Source organism: Trematomus bernacchii, unplaced genomic scaffold (genome assembly GCF_902827165.1).
Source record: "Trematomus bernacchii unplaced genomic scaffold, fTreBer1.1, whole genome shotgun sequence".
Taxonomy (NCBI): Eukaryota; Metazoa; Chordata; class Actinopteri; order Perciformes; family Nototheniidae; genus Trematomus; species Trematomus bernacchii.
In genome coordinates this window covers 11,898,889-11,915,812 of record NW_022987313.1, presented here as the reverse complement: position 1 = coordinate 11,915,812, position 16,924 = coordinate 11,898,889, and the positions used below count along the sequence as shown (strand labels likewise).

Genomic DNA, 16,924 nt, shown 5'->3' with positions numbered 1-16,924 from the left:
CACTCATACACTTTTTTTTTTTGTAGGAATTTCTTTCTGGCAGAAGAGAAGTCCATAAATAGGTGCCAGTTTGAGACTGGTTTCTCCCTACGTGGTGAAGTGTGGGTGGCTTTTTGGAAGTATAGTATAAGCACATAAAAAGAGCAATGGGGAAAATCTTGTCCGACCACATTTTTGGTTTTCTTTCCTCCCGCTTTCATTCTTTCTCCCTCCTTGGCCATTCTGTGTGATCATTTCTAATTTGATGTATAACAAACATGTGTAGGATATGCTTTGCAATGCTTCAGCTCAGCCTCCTTCCAGTGCTGTTTAACCAGAGCAGGCAGACTGACAAGAACATGGCCAGAGAAGAGACAGATGGGTGGCCTCTCTGTCTTGATTTTTTTTGTATATTATATGTTAACATGAATTCTAACAAGGATTCCACTGGACTGAGTCTTATTACTCTGTGGTGAGTAGATCTGAAATGTAGTCGACATCTTGCAAATGTTAACATTTAAAAGTAATCTATCGAGAAATTGGAGAAAATCTGCCAAAAATACCGTAACAACAGCTGTTAATTCTTCATTTTTATAGTCTCCATGTTTTAAGATCAATTTAGAAGATAAAGGAGTTATTCAGGAGGTACTGATATATTGGATATGTAAATCATGAAATATAACAGTAATGCTGGGATTCAGTTTTTCGTTACCACACGTTTAACAAATTAATTTAAAAATCATGCATTAGTGTGCTGCGTCAGCATAATCCAAACTGCTTATCTCTGCAGACCACTGGCGCCGTGGTTTAATTGTATTACCTGAGCGTGCTGTTAATGTTGAAGAAGGGGGTGGAGGTGCTTGTTTCAGATGCTGTTATGATAGCACTGCACTGTGAAAACATTTGCATTGCGCAAACCGAATAGATGGCCTGCTTACATCATAAACACTCTTCAGATGCACGTCTGGATTTGGACTTCTGGTAATTCCATTGTTGAGCATTCTTGCATGAACTGTGGGCGAAGTCTGTTCATATTTCTTTCGTCAGATTAGTTATTTCCTTTTTTTCCCCTGATGCTTAAGTTTGTAACTCATTAAAGACAGGGTTTGCTATGAAGTGAAGCGTGGTGTTATTCATCAGATTTACATACATTGTTTTAAACTCCATTCCCCGTACTCCATTTCTTCATGAATCCATTTCTATAATGCATTATACAAATATATAATCAGGCTTGGGTATTACATATTCAGGATACAATAAAGAGGTAACTGTATTCCCTTACAGTCACATGACAAAATGGTGTATTCAGATTACTGGTACATTTGCAAAAATGGGGATTACTAGCAGATCAAATACATTATAGGTTTTTTGATTGACATGATTTAATAGACAAACATAATGTTTCCCTTTTCATTTAGTAATAAACTAAAACTGCATATGTAAACTAATATTCTGTATGGTAAGCCTATTAAATAATAACACATTTTATGTTGGCCTTTTCTAAGGATCTTATGTTTGTTCTGTTGGATATTGAGGTAATCCAAAAGTAACCTAAAGTAATCATTCATTTTATATTGGGATACTGAGATTAGTTTAATGTTTTACAGGTAACTATTCGTTTTAACGGAATACATTTTTTAAGTAACCCTCACAACCCTGCACACATTAAAAAGCATTTCATTATAATATAAGGACTGGTTTTAGAATATTTCATATTCGCTAGTCACCTACGTTTTGGATTTATAAAGAGCTAGTAATGTACTATAATAATACGTCTATTATCATTATCACCATATTATTATTTATAATGACATATAATGCAATATTATCCTCACAAAAAATGTCAGTCAGTTTTATGATACTTGACCTTATAAATATATTATAAAAATAATTTACAATGTTATTGTTATTGTTATAAAGCCTTATGATCATTTTTGAGTGCTTATAACTATAATTATACAGCGCTATGATGAGATTAGTACACATTTTAAGTATGTTTTTAATTGTATGTTTATCATAAGTAGCACTTTCAAGCAATGCTACCTTGCGTATGAGCATGTCAGAATGTTCCTTCTACTGCCTTTCACAATCACACGAAAGGTTGTAGGAGTATTTTGAGAACATGTACTGTAGCAAACTGACAGCTATGAAAAATAATCAAACAAGATCAGGGTTGCGAAACTTTACAATTTCCAGAATCAATTCCCCGCCTGTACGGGCAGAGTTTATTTTAAATGTAAAGAGATGATTTATGAAGACTTGTGGATGAATTCCTTAGCTTTTGCATCACCATGCAGGTGATTTTTGTGCCAAGACACTCATAGACCCGGGCTTCTGTGCAAGAGTAAACCTGCAATATGGGCCAAAGATAACGTGATGTTTGAATGTTTTGCCCTTTGCCCCCCCTCCTACTTCTGCAGAAGGTGAGAAACCGAGCTACCAGCATTTCTCAGGTGTTTGTAAGCACCGTTCTTTAGGAGAGATATGAGGTCTGTAGAAGCTGGGGGTTGTTATAAATTACCTGGTGATGAATGTGATAATCCTTGTCAAAACAGCTCCTATACTGGCATGGGCAGAGTCCAGATCGCTGCCCATCTTTCCCTGCAAAGCTTTGTCACATTTGATTAGATCGTGATCTGGATGTGGTTGACTTGGGGGCAAAAAGACTGCAGTCACATTGGGTGAATATTAGTAATGCACAGCTTTAGCTACAGTGTTGTCTTAACAGAAACAAGGAGAACAAAATGTTACTGATGTTAAAATTGATTCTGACAAACTTAAAAAAAGTCCTGAATCACTCAGTTAGAAATGCACTGATTTAAACTTTTAAACCATGCCTTAAAAAAGTTAATCTGCCTATTAAGCAGCTTTTCAAACCCCACTAACAATTTCCTGGGTCAAAGCAAAGTCTGTTTACACGCCTTTAATCGAGACCTGCTCGTCACACGAGATGATTAGAGTAGAAGGTATCATTTAAGGATTAATGACTCTGTTTATCTCAGTGCGACCTGAAAGCATTTGTGAACCACCATACCCAAACACATTAAAGGCTAGGTTATACTGCGTCGAACATTTCCCAAATTCTAACTTTTTTTTCACGTAGCCAGACGTTTAACCCTGTAATGACTGTGATAAGTCGTCGTTATCGGACCACAGAAAATGCTTTGAGGATAAGGTTCTGTAGATAATAATTAAGATGATACAGTCAGTCGGAGCTTGCAGTGGCCAACTTCATGTTTAATTGCTTAAATCAACATGATAAGATGCTCTTTAAATGTCTGCGTGGCTCTGACAAAAGCAGGCAGACATTGCGAACAGGCATGCACTGTTTACTTTTTCAAGACCACCATTACAAAGATGGAATCAGCTACAAGCATCAAGATGGAGAACAATGTGAGTGCACGTAGGGTTTGTTTGATATCTGCGAAAACAGAAATACGCTGTATTAAATCAGATTATCTCCAGCATAGTTTACTGCGTAGGAGGCAAAAATACTTAAAAAAAACGAATGATATGGCAGCTAAAGCACTCATATCATTCTACTCTTACTCATCAGACTAGACTGCTCAGCACAAACACAATCTCATAATCATTACCATTACAGATGAAAGGCAAGGCCCAATTAGAGTGGCTCCAATTGCTGCAATTAAATAAGTGTGGTTGAATGATAATATCTTTTCCCCCCAGAAATAAAAGAAAAACACGGCAGCATTGAATAATCATACAATCAAAAACAATCAAGGGGTACTTTGAAGTAGTTGTACCACCAAATCTTAGTAATACATCTGGTGAAGAAATGGTGTTCTGGGCCCGGCCGACAGGCGCCGTTGGACCACTGCGTCGCGGGCCAAGAGGTCGGGCCTGCTTATTCCAGAACCATAGGGCTGCTTCTGGGTTGCTGAGGACACTGGTGTGTGTTCCCACCCACAGAGCATTGCAGCAAACCGCCAGAGTCTTTTCACAGCCGTCCAAGTCTCGTCCCATGATCCCATCCCTGCATCAAAACCAGCTGAGTGTGAGTGCGGCGCGGTAAGCACTCGTGCTCACACATAATTTGTAGCTGACTGCTACTTTTGCAACCGATTGAACGCTGTGTAAATAAACATGATACGAGTGGAAGGAAACTTCATCGCTTCACTCCGAAAGATCAAGTCTAACATTTAAAACTTTCCATTTTATTAGACATCAGTTTGTCTTGTCATGTCATCTGTGCTCGTACAGTTTTGCTGTGTCAATAGCCGACCGTCCATTTCACAGCTGATGAGTCGCTCACAGGACAGTTTTCCAGCTGGGCTGAGATCCAGTGTAGTTCCCCTTCACCCAGTGGACTTCAGAAGCACTCGAGCATGCCAAACAGAATACACCCTGATTGCTGCAGACTGGGACAGCAGATATTTCTTCAGTCGTTAGACATTAGTGAGGCAAACAAACACGGCAACTGCTTTACTTTATCGTTCATCAGCTCAAAATGCTGAGGTGGACCCATCTCAATAGGGCTAATTATCATTACGATGGTGTGCAGCTGCAGGAAATGATAGAGTGGACATTTCATGTGCCGGTCTGGTGGGAATATTCTATCTTTCTGGGACTTTCTGGCTTTGCCTCTCAAGAGAAAATGTGAAAATATAAAACTTCAAAATGCTATTAGTATTAGTATATTTAGTACTTTTGGAGTTCACGTGGCTACTGACATGTAAACAGTTTTACCTAAATTGCTAGAAAAACTGTAATGTTGAACTGACACAATAAAAGTAACCTAACATCTTCTGAATTCCCACAAGTTTCTTTATCCATCCTCCATCTTAAACTATGTTCAGCACTGGCTTTAGCACATGAAGCACAGCTGTTCAACATGAACACTTAAAGGGCATTAAAGGACAGTTAGAAGCTTTTGAACCAACTCCAATCTGGGGAAAAATTAGATTAAATGTCTGATTAAGGGCAACCAGAAGTCCAAGTTTATTATTCCAGAGGTTGAGTGGGTCTAATCATAGGCTCCAGTACTTAGGGATTTGCTGCTGCTACTGGGCTAAGCAGCCATTTTCACTGTGTTTACATAAACTACCCGGTTACTTGCATAGTTTACTTCAGTACCAACATGTGGCTTGCAGAGGTTTAATATAATTACGATATTGCTCCAGTTATTTAAAAGATGTGTTTATTTTAACGAATGCCATATCAAAAGCTACAGAAATGGCGGTGGTTTGAATCACAGAACATCAGGTTTGAATGGACAGATATGAAAGGAAGAGTAAAACATCTAAAACAGGGACACAGATAGTCATTTGAAATTAGCCTTCAAATCTCATTAAAAAGAATAAAAAACAGTGTTTAGAGACCAAAAAGGCACACATTTGACATTTTTGATTGTAATATAACTGCAACATAATGAAAAAAGGAAAAGAACTGGAGCACATACAACCTTTAAAGGGCCTCTATTGTGATGTTGGGGGTTCTCACTTCCTGTAGTGTGTTATAGGTTTTTGTGTAAATGGTCTGCAAAGGCTAAAATCCCAACGTTCCTCTCACCCCCCGTGCCCCCCCCGCCCCCCCCCCCTGCTTGAAACGCCTCGATTTGACTCCTTTATTTACTTCAATAACATAGTGACATCACGATGTAACACATGCACTTCTATTGGCTAGCGCTCCAAAACATTGTATTTGATATGCTAAGAGGCGGGACATCACTAAGTGGTTGACCAATCAAAACAGAGCCGGCCAGCAAACCAATCAGAGCAGACTGGGCTCTGGTTTCAGACAGAGGGTGAAAAGAGGTGCTGCAGCACATGGCAGTAGAAAAATAAAGAGCTTTTTGAAATGTAAAGCATGTAAACACGTCACAACAGAGGCGCAACATATAAATATAAACCTTGAAAATGAGCAGATAAGGGCACCTTTAATAATGGAAAGAGACAAACGAATGATCTTGCGGTGTCTTCAACAGAGTAAAAAGTGTTATACTCTTTATGATTGCCTATACTAACAATGGCAGTGATGTGTACACCAACACACACTTTATGTCTACATTTGGGGAAGTTGTACATTTCCTTGCAGTGCTTCTTTGGGGGTATAGTCTGTCCCATATTACGAGCTTTGGCAGAAGTGTGAAGGAAATACATGAAATTGCCTCAGGGGTACCCATGGCCGACTTAACCACAAACAGACCATGGCAGACTTCTCACAACAGGTATTTTTGCAGGCCAAGTGAGAGGTGAAAGTTTAGCTTAAGTTACTTCAAATGAGAAAATGCTGTCACAGGCCTTTCATGTCCTCGACTCAACGCTTTGTGTCGCCCAGCGCGCTGATAGCCATGAAAAACTGTTTTGATGATGAAGTCACTACGTCCTAATCTGATTGCTCGTTTTTTTTCCCCGACTCGCTTTAGGGCAGAACTCCTACATCCTGTCAGGAACGCAATTCAATATACAAACGTGTTCCTGCAAAGAAGTGCACACAAAGTTACCATAGGTGATTTCCAGCAATGGATAAATAGTGTAAGCAATATTTACTGAGGCTGTTATCCAAGTCAAAGAAAGTGACACACCATTTCTAATAATAACATCTTGCTGATGTAAAATAGTTGAATGGTGTACAGTGGAAAACATTTGGAGGAGTTTTAAATAGTCCAATGAAGAAATCTGTCATACAATGTGTCATAAAATATATTAATAATTTATAGAAAACCAATAAAGAAAGTTCATCCTAAAGCAGTATTTAAAATGTTGATTGTTACATTATAACTGTGTAAAGTTAACGTGAGAATCATGCTAGCAAACAGTTATTGACACATTTGGAACAACAGAAATCACTGCCATAAGCCAATGATATTTAATTTTATTGCACATATGATTGGGCTTTAATGACCAATTATTGTAAAATTGTAGCGCTCAAAAACATTAGGGTTAAGTATCCAAATAAGGCTCTCATAAAAAAATCTAATGTGTATGGGTGCCTCAAAGAGCGTTTTGTATTGTCTTTCGTAATTGCATTGGTGTGTTTTCTGTTTTCTGAAGATGCTACTCTAGTTTTGAACCTCAATAGTTACATATACAAAACATTTACATTTTAGGATGACATTTGGGGAGTGCTGTTTGATATAAATATGATAAATATATTATAATGTTACAGTAATAATACTTAACTGAAAGAACTGAAAAGTTGACTTTAATTAAATGTATTATGTCAATACATGTTACATAACTGTATTAGGTTAGTTGAAAGCAATGATATTAAGTCCAACCTAATATTTATTATTTGAACTTAATATTATTGCTTTCAACTAACCTAATACAGTTATGTGAAATCAGTTTTTCAGTGTTGGTTCTTAGCAAAGAGGTAAATCATTGCAAACATTTCAAAAATAAAGGCCTATAGGTTTCACTTTTGTAAAAGTAAAAATGTTCAGCTGTGGCTTAACACACATTTGGTGTGTTTTAGTATTAACAGCAACAGTAGGTAAGAATAAGAATAGGCTACACAGACAATACTTTTTTATAATCATTCATTGCCAGTTGTCATTTGTTTGGATATGTTGATGGTAGGAAAATGATATTATCAGCTGATTCATCCTTCATCAATCAATCATCAAAAAGGCTCTACATTTGTTGTTTATGAATGAGTTGCACAACTGTTTCAGCACTGATAGTTATTTATGTGTGTACAGCATTTAATAAACCTTTAAAAATAAACGTATGTTGTTAAAGTACTACTACTGAAGCTTTAAAAAACCCAGTTGTAAATTATCGCTTGACATGCTACACAGATAGTTTGTACAGCAGAGAATAATCTAGCAGAGACACATGAAGATAGTAATCTTTGCATGCAGAAGTTGATTTGACTAACAGCCAATCATTGGGAAACTGAGTGTCTCTCCTTCAACAGTGAACTATGTTCAACCTGGCAATTCTATTAAAAGCTGTCAGCACCCATGCGATAGACACATTCACTACTGAGCTGACTCACCCAGCCTCACATTGAGTCTTTTAGAGTGAGATTTAAAGTGTCATTACATGACATCTGTGGTACTTTAACTTTCCCCTAATGTCTGTTCAAAAGAAATAATCCTGGGCAAAACAGTCCTTTAGTGTACTAATGTCTAACAGTTTCCTGCCACACTTACACAGAATAGATCTCCTTTGATTGTTTTTGTATTTTCCATTATTCCTAACTCACTTTTCGGTGGCAAGGTACTTCCTTCCTGACCCCGGAGCAAAGTGTTTCTGTGTGTGCATGTCTTCAGGCTCCTTCCCTGAATAAGGCTCTCTTCAGTGCAGAAAATTGCATTACAGTCCTGGCAAGAAAACATTTCGGAGCCGACTGTTTTCCTGACTCAGTTTACCGTTTTTGTTACAGAAAGGTAACCTAATCTTTCATCCTTAATGAGGACATATTTCATGGCAAATGCATGATCACTTAAACAGTTCACCTCACCTTATTCAAATCACATTTTTCCTGATTGAGACAAGCGATATCAAAACATCTTAAAATGCAAAGAAATGTTTTGAGGCCAAAGGCTTAGCATGATATACGGTATAAGAGAGCGTAATAGTGTGGTGTAGCTGACATACTGCGAGCATTTTCACATCTGAGCTTTGACTGACACAGGACTCTTTACAGTAAAAACTTGTTCTACTTGGCTCTGCTCCACTTTCACATATCCTTGTCCCATGCTAACAGTGTTTGCTGAACGCAACCGATCACTTGTGTCTATTAGTGGCTCATGAAAAGGAAGAAAAGCATATACACTCTCTGTGCATCATGATCTGGTGTTCATTTGATAGTTTCGAACATGGGCAGCCCACCTGGTTCTGATTTTCAGCTTGCATGCTGGTCAGAGTTTCCTTGTTTTATTGGAAATCTTGTTCATATATCCCCTGCCCGGTCCCCGCTGACCTCTGACAGCTCCCATGGGGCTCATGGGTACATCCAGGACCAGGAAGCACAGTGCCGCCGTGCTCTGTGTACACGGATATTGCTTACTAAGATGACACTTGTGAAAGTTGTTCAACAGTTTGCGTTTTGTTTGTGTAGGCCTGCTATTTAGTCACTCGTTGTTCCAAATAAGAGCTACGGGGTGTTGTCTTGTCAGTGAACCGTGAGGAGCTGACGTGTCAGCGCTACTGTATGCTTTTATTCAGCCTGCTTGATGTGAACGGATTGTTTCATAAAAAGGTACAATAATATTTGTCTTAGTCACAAAACAGGATGTACTATGATCTCAGCTCTATGTTTCTTAATATTAACAATGACTTAGCAACTGCGGTACAAAGCCAAATATTAAGTTGATTTGACTGGAGAATATTTAATAGCAATGGAGTCATTCAATTAAATAATAGGTTGCAACTTTATGACATGTTTTAAATTGTCACCTGCCGTTTGAATTCTATTTTATTCTTTACATAAATAAAGGCCTTTTTTAACATTAATAAATCAAATATAGAAATCAGTGGTGGTGGGCACCCGTTCCCTCCACTTTATTTGTGAACATACCGCAATTTTAAAACAAACCATTAAAAATGAATTAAAAGTATTAATATTTCAATCTGGTGTTATTTCAATAAAACCTGGAGGATGTCACGACTGGTACTTTTTTAAATACTTCTAAAATGAACATCCTTGAATCAAGTCTGACCTTTGTTCTTAACTCACTACAACCGCCCTTAATAATAAATTCATAGAAAAGCAACAACCTAAACAACGTTATTTCGGTACTTTATATTGGAGTTTCTTTCTTCAGTTTTTGCTTTTCAGTCTTATGGGATTCTACAAAGGAAAATAGTCAAATGAAAATGAGCACAGATTTTAAATAGATCTTTAAAGAGAGCAGAAATGGGGATCTCCCGTTGGTCCCTCTCTGTGCTGCTGCAGCTATAACAGCAGAGCAGCGGTAGTAAACGGTCTGCAGATATATTGAAAATGACACAGCACTCTAGATAAGACCAACAAAACCCATGTGACCACGCTGGCTATTGAAGCTTGGATATTTTGTGGCCTTGCGGGGGAAAGTTAATGAGAAAAACACAGATTCTAACTTTGTACGGTATGAGTTGGGTTTGTTTTGTGTTATTAAGTCAGTTATTGGGTTCCATACAGAAGTTGTCAAGGCTGAAATGCGATATTGCTGTTATTTTTTAAATGCAGCGTCGCTTATTTTACTATTTTGTGCACAACATTTGTATTGCATCTGTTTTCCCTATATCATAGCATTTGGTAAATAATATATCTTGTATTTTATGTATTTTGGAAAAAATAAACTGCCAAAAATTCAACTGTGTGATTTATTAACCATTTATTTTAGTATAGTGCTTGGCCAATTCAGATTTTTTGCTGAGGATAAAACATACTAAATCATTTTAGTCTCCACAAAGCTCTATCATACAATACTCTTTCAGGAACCGCCCAAATCCTTGTGCGAAGTGAAATAGTAAATAATAGCCTTGGATTTAGCTGGGATAGACCCTGACACTAGGTCCTTGCTTTGCTTCAAACATAAGGTTTCTTTTTTTCTTGACATGGATCACCGTCCTGATGTAAAGCTGGCATTCTGTTCTGATTTAGTCTAATAATTTATTGCATCTGGCATCAGGGTCTGCACAACAAGACCAAAGGCAAAGCACAAGCTTACAGAAAGAACCTGATATTTCTGCACCCTAATCAGTTTAAGATGCACCCTCTTATTTTTGAGGAAAAAAAAACTCTATTTGTGAGATCTAGCAGACAAAACATCTTTCTAGACTTACGGAGCCATTAATATAGATATAATCATAGGTCTCTTCCAGAGGATTTTGCCCTCAGAAGGGAATTCCTTTTCTGGTGAGTGCCCGACTCCCTTCAAAGCCAAAGTGTGACTTACAAATGACTCGCTGTGAATGAGTGACGGAGGACATGAGAGATGGCCGACATCCCCTTTGGAGTATTAATTATGGCTCAAAGGGTTTCACGAGGCATAGGAAAATGCACTGAACATATACAACCAATATAGTTAGAACACAACTTCAATTTACTGTTAGGATACCAAAACATGTATATCAAATATCATTTTTCAGAATAAATTACCTCCTTAGAAAGTGATAATACATATTTTTGACGTTTTTAAACATTTTGCATGAAACTACTATTTTTTGAACGTTTCAAAAATAAAATTTGTTTCACTTTTTAATATCCTTGAGGTTGTGAGACTCATCACATCAGAATGAGGACAGACTCCTCTGGATGACAAAGTGAAACGGGGGCCAGCTTCCCGGCCATCAAAGCAAGTTCGGAGCTGCCTTTTGAAAAACAATGGCGCAACAGCTAATGTGTCTCATTGAAACGCTCGGCTGGCCGTGAATGGACCCATTTGCCCACGTTAAAAGACATCTTCAGAGTCAGACTTAGTGGAGGTGAGACTGTCACTAATGCTGGCGCCTGGCCTCACCTGGCTGCATAACTTCACCAGTGGCAGGCCAACAGCCTCCATTGCCAGGCACAAGGCATAAATCCATAGTGTATATATTAATGCTGCCAAATGCACACACTTTAATACTTTCCATTTGTGCACCAGTCGGATTTCTTTCCTACAATAAAACTTTTTTTTTGTACTTTTCTAAATGTATCTCAAGTGTATTTTTTATTAGTTGAATCCTAGTCTCAAATAAGGATTATTTAACACAAAATGCCCTCTATTAAAAAGAAAATTGAGTTGATTAAGTGCAATGATATTAAAGTGATGTTCAAATAAGCTTTATATTTTACATTTTTAATATATGTGTGTTTTTTGTAAGACAGAATGTGCATCTATTTAAATGCATTTCCTTATGCATGTGCTGTGTGCTTTCTCTTGGTAACCCACATAAGACAGGGTGGGCCGCAGACTTTGGGCAGCTCTCGGCTGAATTATACAGCTTGGTGAGATCCACTGAGGGTGACCCCACTTGTTGAAAGCAAAAACACAAATAGGATCTTGTTTCTGTGTTGCCGTAAGGGCTAAAACAGGTTTAAATTATTAGGTTGATTTAGATTACCTGTCCCCTCTCAGATAGATTGCATATTTAGAACGTAAAAAATATCGTAGGTTTCATTACATATAGTACATTTTATTTTTGATTTAATAATCAGTTTAGGTGGCTTAAATTTCAGTACAATTGCTCATTTTTAATGTTTTGTAGAAGAGAAGGAGAGTTGTATGGAGGCCTAAAGAAGTACATTTAATTGTATTTGTAATGCTAATATTCTGACCCATTCCAGTTGTCCTATGAAACCCCCATTCTACCAGAACTGTATCACAGACACAAACATCAAACATGTCCGGAAATATTATAATTTGTGTTTTCATATTTACCTAGCTGCAAATGGAGCATTGCAATGAAATAATGTATTCCGGTAGTACCCCAGAACAACCCATAATGTGGGCAATTAAGTTATTAACTTGAAAGAAGTGAACATGGTGGGAGATGGGAGGACAAAAATAAATAAATAAGTGAACGTACTTCTCAAAAGAGATGGCGGTTCTGAACATGCATCTCCATAAAAGCATTATCCACTATTTTATAGTAGCAACTTCATTGCATTTTCAATGGTATAGAATTAAAAAACAGTCAGATCCATGACTATACATTTCTAGCTAAGTCGTACAATATTTTTTGAACATTTTCATTCCTATTCCAGGAGTTTGACTACATAACCAGTATCAATACTCCCACCTACTGGCCAGTGCCTGTCAGTGTGTAGCCCAGCAGTCTTTTTTCCCCTTTCCCAACCTCCCACCGCCCACCATGAGGCTTCCCTTCCTGCTGGAGGAATGGTAAAGTGATCTGTTGGTCCCTAAGTGCTTTTTGCTGTCAGTGGTGTTGACGTGGGATGCAATAGAACCCCAGCTGAGGCCACCTTGATGGAGCAAGACCTGTTGGACAGCGCAGACAGCATCAATAGACACAGTGTACACGTTCACTCCCAGACATGTTGGACATTTATTTTCTTTTTTCTGTCTTGCTCCATTTCTCTAATTCTCGTGCTATATTTTTTCAAGAAATGTATTATAATTTCTTTAAGTTTTTTTTAAAGTTCTTAATATAGGACAAAAGATTGTTCACCCATTTCTGCTATGTGTGATTATGGCTTATTGACATCAGTTGAATCACTGTCTCTGGTTTAAAGAATAAATGATAATATTCTGGTACATATCGTAATGTGTGTTTTTGTTTCCATCAAGCTCCATCCGGGAAAACAGACATATTTCTAGGCACTTTCGGAACGATGGAGTGTATGGGAAAATCCCCCCCAACTGTTGGAGGAAGCCATAGACACAAACAGAGGAGAGTTGGGGACTACCTGCTGTTTAAACAGATAGCATGGCCTGTGTGGCCGCGGCTGCTAAGGCCCCTGAACTTCACTCCACTTCAGATGTTTAAGAGTCCCAGCGAGGGCATTGCAGTTCTCCTGAGAAATAAGCAACTACTTGGCCAGAACAGCCTTTGGATCCGAGGGTGGACCGCCAGCGGCGATGTTGAACTCTTCTGCTGATTGGTCAGCGGACATGCAGAACATCCTCCAGGGAGCTGATGCTTGGGTGGTTCGGGAGATTACCAGGCAGCCGTGCAATTAAGTCAAATAAGCTTGAGGAGAATGACTTAATGTGCATCAGGCCCCTGCTGAGAATACAAATTATGGAGAATATCTACTGTAGTGGGAGTTCACAAGAAATGCACATTACGGTTGGTATATATACTGTACAAATTCAGATGTGTTGTTGTTTAATTCCAACTATTAATGAGTGAGTAAATTGACTGTGATTAAAACCCAAAGCACATGATTTATGTAATCAAACTCTATGGTTCAATTTACAGGCAACAACCTGAATGCTAACACTGTATGAGTAAAACCATTCTGGCTTTTGATTATTGTCAATAAATATTTGTTTGAAATCTCCATGGCAGGAGGATCTTGTTTGCTAGCCGATCCCTAACATCATGCTAGTTAGGTTCACAATTCTGCTAATAATAATCCTATGTGCTCAAATGTCTAAATATAAAAAAATGACTCATGTATGTGCTCGCAATTGGCAAGGAAGATGTGGACAGTTTGGCATGTCCAATTTAATATATTATTTTTCTAGAGCAAGCTGCATGTTACTGTTATTATTGTACATCTTTAACAATTGGAGAATAGTGCAAACTGAGAGAATGGATTCTTAAATTGTCAAAACAATCCACCAAAATGTTACGTAACACAGAAATTCATCAGTCTTTTTACTACGAGTAATTGGTATATGATTTGCCCTCACTCCCAAATGTACACTGCACGGCAAACAACCCACAATGATGGTGATGTTCGGTTCGACAAATATGTCATGCTACTGAAAAATGCTAAGAAACAAGCTACATCGTACAGCATATTTATGCCAAGCTTTAGTGTACTACAAGAACCAACAGACTCAATTATTAATCTCACATTAGAGATGACGAGTAAAAGATGGAAATAAGGCCAACAGCATGTATTCAAGTGTTATGAATGATACAGTGAGAGCAGTTTGACTTTAGAATGAGGCTGTACTAGTAAAACACCTGTGGTCCTGTGAGCAGAGGCTCTGAACTTTGTACACTGTGTGTGGGGGGCCGGGGGTATGACTGCTTCTATACAGAGCCAATGACTGGCCAGGGACCAACAGGAGCAGTTGTAAAAATAGATGCAAAAGCAATACCTGCCCCCCATGTTGAGAGAGAAACAGGTGAAGACGAGTTTATCTGATATATCTTAAACACACCTCTGTAAACAAAAGTCTTTAGTTTAATCAATTATCTTTGCAAACACTAATTTCTAAATAGGCTTTTGGAGAAATTAGAAAGTCATCTCAGGCCTGTAAGACAAGCCTTTCTGTATAAAGCTTAAATCAGAAAAAAACAGATTGATATGTGGCCACCCCTTAGCAGCATGACCGCCTAATCTCATTTTATTGCACCAATTTCGTGGTTCACTGGAAAGCTGCATTTATTTAGAGACACATGAAAGTGTCAATAAGCAAAAGTATTAATTGGGAGCCACCCAACCTCACCTCAACAGTACCCTGTTGTTAGTGCGAGCGCCTTTCCCCTGCATTTCCTCTGGTACTGAGCTAATCATAATATATAAACTGACCTTACAGGAAGCCGTGTCCCACTGTGCAGTTTTACTTACCAACCCTGCCTTTCACTTTTTAAAGGCCATTTAAGGTAAAGGCGGTTAAGACCAGCATTTTTTTAACTAGTTCATTTGTTTGTGGATGCCAAACGCCCACAGCCACTGTTGAACACAGCTGCTTTCACCCTAAAACTCCACCTTTAAAAGAAACAATTGTATAGAGAAGCGGTGACATCATTTACGCGAATATGTTGTTGAAAATCCAAGAACGTCTCGTTGTATATTTGATTTGGCCCTGCTGACCAATACATCACATGTCTTCGGCTGCGACTATTTAATGTAGAATCTCCAAAACTCACAAATGCAGTGTGACCAAATGTTCCAGAGATGTACCAGTATACTAAACAGGCCATATATCTCTGCTCTCCAAACAGAAATAGATTTTGCTGAATTGTTTGATACATTTGGTCTAAGGTTTTCCAGCCATCCTTATTGGAGCTCCTACTGTTTTTCTGGCTGTTGGTGGCCTAAGCCCTAATCACCCTGCGTTCCCTGAGAGGCCATAAATTACTCCGATGAGATGGTGCTTTGTGTTCCTACTGCCGGGGAGCGGGGCGAATTCACAGCGCCGTATTTTGACAACCCATACTTTAAATCATTGTTTTATGACGGATGGGAAAACTTCTGCACTTTCACCGGCCTGATTTATGTTCATTTGGGTCTGGAGGACACTATAATTTGCAAGTAATGTGAAAACAGATGGATAGAGAGATACCAAAGGGTAAGACTGACCTACACATTCTCAGTGCAGCTTACAAATGGCATCCATATGCCGCGAGAACTCTTCCAGTTACATCTCCATTACAGCTGTGTGTGAATGTGTGTGTGTGTGCACATGTTTGAAAGGGAAATGAAGGAAGAAGCCTGTGAAAATGTAATGTTGAAGCAGGTTTTTGTTGAAGGAGTAATGTTGAAGCAGGTTTTTGTTGAAGGAAGTTGGACCAAATCATCTAGAGCATTTATCAACAGCAAAATCAGCAGTGTAATGTGTAACATGTACACAGCCCTGTTTTACTGTTAATGCTGATCTGATATGCCAGTGACAGTTACTCCTTTGGATATGTTGAACATAACACTTTGATTGTTTGACCTTGTTTTACAGTGTAGCTTCCCATCTCCGTTGAGGCATGAAAAATGGAAGTGAAATAATTTAAGCCATACTGGACCAGATTTCCTCTCCGGTCAGATGTCAATTCAGAAAAATTACAAAGTTGGTCTGCTTCATTTCCACTGCCTCAGGTCACGTAGCAAGGTCGTACACAGAGTGCTCAACAAAGCTGATTTTATTTTCTTATCCAGACATCACAATCATATCAGACACACTCTGTGGGGCAGTTTTAGGTATCATCAGCAACTTCCAGGTAAGACGAATTGTTCCACTGGGCTTTTCAAAACATCAGGTCTAGGATATTTTCCATTAATAATGAACTATAATTAAAATCAGTCAGATCGCGTTAACTTGTACGTACAATATTTCTGACAGAGATTGACCAACTTCACTCAGTGTTCTGGCAGAGGACCAGCAAATGTAAGGTAATCTGTGAGGAAACAGAAAACCCAGAATATATCATGCACAGCCTGGGAGCCCGGGACGACTCGTGTTTTATGGCTTTTCCAATGAGGCAAGACAGTATGTGAGTGAGCAGTGTCTGGTGCAGTCATTGTGTTCCAGCAAAGAGGTGGACCACCCACATGCAGTCAGTGATGGAGTAAATACTGTTGCATGGCCACGTCCCCTTCCATCGCTCGCAGAGTAAACTGTGGTCGAGCGGCGGGGCTCTGCTATCTCAGC

At 38.6% G+C, this 16,924-nt stretch overlaps 1 long non-coding RNA gene across 1 annotated transcript; it reads left to right on the top strand.

The window, feature by feature from the left end:
- Nucleotides 1–343: 343 nt before the first annotated feature.
- LOC117477552 lies at nt 344–13,884 on the top strand. Its single transcript, XR_004555353.1, has 2 exons — nt 344–451; nt 13,169–13,884. It is a non-coding gene; the product is annotated as an uncharacterized LOC117477552 (long non-coding RNA).
- The last annotated feature ends 3,040 nt before the right edge of the window (nt 13,885–16,924 follow it).